Source organism: Octopus bimaculoides, chromosome 6 (genome assembly GCF_001194135.2).
Source record: "Octopus bimaculoides isolate UCB-OBI-ISO-001 chromosome 6, ASM119413v2, whole genome shotgun sequence".
In the NCBI taxonomy this organism is placed as follows: domain Eukaryota; kingdom Metazoa; phylum Mollusca; class Cephalopoda; order Octopoda; family Octopodidae; genus Octopus; species Octopus bimaculoides.
In genome coordinates, this window is record NC_068986.1 from 109,364,788 (window position 1) to 109,369,055 (window position 4,268).

General features: G+C 43.5%; 1 protein-coding gene across 1 annotated transcript in view; it reads right to left on the reverse strand.

The window, feature by feature from the left end:
- Window positions 1-4,268, reverse strand: part of LOC106873759 (mitochondrial import inner membrane translocase subunit TIM50) — a 36,745-nt gene that overhangs the window by 13,277 nt on the left and 19,200 nt on the right. The gene's annotated exons all lie outside the window — the stretch shown is intronic.

Below are 4,268 nucleotides of genomic sequence, written 5' to 3' on the forward strand. Positions count from 1 at the left end.
TATTATTATTATTCAGGTCACTGCCTGGAATCAAACTCGGAATCTTGGGGTTAGTAGCCCGCGCTCTTAACCACTATGCTATATGCCCATGGAGGGTATATCAGCCAAAACATTGTGTTAACAAACAAGATGAGGACAAATATCTGTCAAATGTAAATAATTCCTCATCTCTTAAAAATAGAACTGTAAGACTAAGTATGATTGCAAACACATAGTAACTTCTTGCTGTTGTTGGTTAGTCTTAGGTTCACTTTGAATGAGTAGATCTATAATCAAAGGGACACACCCATGGCTATCATTTCATATTTTCTTGACATAGTATATCACAGGATACATAATTCACTACGGCCTTCTTTTATTATCGATAGAGTATTTTTTGAGGGGGAAACTTAGCTACTCTGTTTAGGAGTCTTGACAATGTAGTTTCAAATACACAATATTTGAGTGGAAAAAAGGATAAGACTATTGCAAACAGAATTCTTTTGATCATAAATCTGCTCAGCTAGAACTGATCATCATCGTCATCATTTAACATCTGCTTTCCATGCATCCATGTGTTGGGCAGATTGACTGAGGACTGGCAAGCCAGTAGGCTGTGCCAGACTCCAATCTGATTTGGCAAAGTTTCCACAGCTGGATGCCCTTCCTAACGCCAACCACTCCGAGAGTGTAGTGGGTGCTTTTTATGGGCTGCTGGCATGAGGGCCAGTCAGGCAGCACTGGCATTGGCTATGCTCGAATGGTGCAAAGAGGAAGACTGTCTGTGCAGGGCAAAAGGATCTGGATGACCAATAACATCGGAAGACACGGTAGAACGGATTCACCAAAAACTCTTGCGAATCCCCAAGAAGTCCATAAGAAGAACAAGTCTGGAAACCCAAATTCCTCCAATGACAGTTTGGTGTGTCCTGAGGAAACACTTCCTAATGAAACCCTACAAGATGCAGCCCGTTCAGGCCATAGTGGCAGATGACAAGCGAAAGTGCAAACATGGGGTTGTGAAGGGCCTGGTCTATGTCCCCCACTCTTCCTGCAAACCTAGAGGAACTCAAGCAGAGAATCACTACCGCACTGGAGACTGTTACCGAAGACATGCTGCAGCGTGTTTGGGAGGAGCTGGACTACCGACTTGACATGTGCCATGTCTTGTGTGCGCATACTGAACATTTGTGAAATCTTTCTTGGAATCCACATACCTCTGAATTTCTCGTTCAAATTCGGAGGAATAAATCTTATGTTGCTCAACATTAAGCCTGTTTAGTTTCATTTGCTTTGACTGTGTAGTTTCTGTGATATTTACATCTCAAATGATATATATCTTCCAGTGTTTCATCATCATCATCATCGTTTAACGTCCGCTTTCCATGCTAGCATGGGTTGGATGATTTGACTGAGGACTGGCAAACCAGATGGCTACACCAGGCTCCAATCTGATCTGGCAGAGTTTCTACAGCTGGATGCCCTTCCTAATGCCAACCACTCTGAGAGTGTAGAGGGTGCTTTTACATGCCACCGGCATAAAGGCCAGTCAGGAGGTACTGGCAACGGCCACGCTCAAAATGGTGTATTTTATGTGCCACCTGCACAGGAGCCAGCAAGTGATGGCTATGAGGGCTGCCTCATGCTCCAGTGTCTGCTTTGACAGGGATTCTATGGCTTGATGCCTTTCCTAAAACCAACCACTTAACTGAGTGCTTTGTTTTGTGACACCTAACACTTGTGAGACGACTGCCACACAGCTCACAAGACTAAGATCTCCATTACTGAGAAGGGAGCAGCTTTGTATTAAGGGACAAGAGATTAAAGCAGTTGTCCTCAACTGATGTCCATATGACCCTTGTAGCAGGGGGGGGGGTCTATATAAGATTTTGCTGTTAAAATTCATGTGCAATAAATTGCTTTTACTTCTTCAATACATTTTGATTTTTCTCATACAATTCCTAATATTTAATTATAAAAGTGTAATGTCCATCCTTTGTCAGCACCGTCCAACCCATGCCAGCATGGACAACGGACTTAAAGGATGATGATTATGATAATAATGATGATGATGATGAATGTCATTTTTTTAAAACAGTGAATGGCTATGATTACCCATCATCATTTAATATCTCTTTTCTCATGCTGGCATGGGTTGGACAGTTTGACAGGGGCTGGCTAGGCAGAAGACTGCACCATGCTTCCTTGTCTGTTTTGGCAGGGATTTTATAGCCGGATGCCCTTCATAACACCAGGGGGTCAACAGGAAAACAATGGCTGAGAATCACTGAGTTTAAAGTGGCAACTCACATTACAAATGAAGAGGAGACGTAAGAGATCAGAGTGTTAAGTAGAGCAGTAAGAATAGTTGAGAGGGGGGGGGGGGGGGTAAGGGTGTGTGTGTATTTGATATGTGTGTGATTGGCTGCACGAAAGTGCAGAGGACAGAGTTGTGGTCAGTGGTGATGAGGTGTCAGGGTGGATGGAGCCTGAATGGATGAGGTGGGGAGGAATATGAATGGAGAACAAAGATTGATGAATGATCAATGATAAATATAGAGTGGGGGGGAAGGTAGGGAAGGGTGAGTGATGACTGTAGAGATTTGTGGAGACAGAGACGAGTTGGGGTGGGGGGTGTTGGTGGACGTAGATGGACAGGTGATCGATAATACAAAGAAGTGCAAGGGAGAGACGAAGATCACTGACCGTGCTAAAGAGGGTGAAAAGGGGTAGAATAGTAACCAAAATCCAGCAGACAGGGAGAGGATGAGAGAGAGAGAGAGAGAGAGGAATGATGGGTGATGGGTGGGTGGGTGGTCAATGTGTATTTGACATGTCTGTGATGGCATGGATGGAAGTGCAGAGGGCAGTGTTGTCATCAGTTAATCCTGCCAATGAATTATCTGGTCGGTGAGCTGGCAGAATTGTTAGCACGTCGGGCGAAATGCTCAGTGGTATTTCATTTGCCGTTACGTTCTGAGTTCAAATTCCGCCGAGGCTGACTTTGCCTTTCATCCTTTCGGGGTCAATTGAATAAGTACCGGCTACGCACTGGGGATCGATGTAATCGACTTAATCCCTTTGTCTGTCCTTGTTTGTCCCCTCTATGTTTAACCCCCTGTGGGCAATAAAGAAATATAAAAAATTAGATGCAGGAGTGGCTGTGTGGTAAGTAGTTTGCTTACCAACCACATGGTTCTGGGTTCAATCCCACTGTGTGACACCTTGGGCAAATGTCTTCTACTATAGCCTCAGGCCGACCAAAGCCTTGTAAGTGGATTTGGTAGGCGGAAACACAAAGAAACCCGTCGTATATATATATATATATATATATATATATACATGTGTGTGTGTGTGTGTGTGTGTCTGTGTTTGTACCCCCACCACCGCTTGACAACCGACGGTGGTGTCTACGTCCCCGTAACCTAGCGCTTTGGCAAAAGAGACCGATAGAATAAGTACTAGGCTCACAAAGAATAAGTCCTGGGGTCAATTTGTTCGACTAAAGGCAGTGTTCCAGTCAAATGACTGGAACAAATAAATTATCTGGTTACTCAATGCCTTACATGAAAAACACCAATAAGTTAGCATCAGGAAGAGCATCCAGCGAGAAAAGAATGCTTCCAATAATTTATTCGTTCAATCCTTACAAGAATGGACAGAAAACAGAAGAATATTATGAAAAAAGTTTAAATCTCTGGAAGACCTTTTTTCTTCTCATTTGTAACTATAATGTATAGGAGGAGAATCCCTGATACAAGGTAGATCTACTCTTTAGTCTTGTTACAAACAATCTCCCTACTGCCAGTGGCACATCAAAATGGATCCAGCCCCAGCTATAAAACAGTGGCTGATGGGAACGGAATTTAGCTACATTTTTTACATTTGGTATATCAGCCGAAAACTTGTGTTAACAAACAAGATGAGGACAAATATTCCGTCAAATGTAAATAATGTACATAACTCCTCACCTCTTAAATATAGAACTGGGAATTTAGCTGCTAAAAACATGACACACACCTGTGAGAAAAACTGTTGACTTGTTCTCTTACTGCATCATCACCATCATCATCGTCGTTTAACGTCCGCTTTCCATGCTAGCATGGGTTGGACGATTTGACTGAGGACTGGTGCAAACCGGATGGCAACACCAGGCTCCAATCTAATTTGGCAGAGTTTCTACAGCTGGATGCCCTTCCTAACGCCAACCACTCAGAGAGTGTAGTGGGTGCTTTTACGTGTCACCCACATGAAAACGGCCACGCTCGAAATGGTGTCTTTTATGTGCC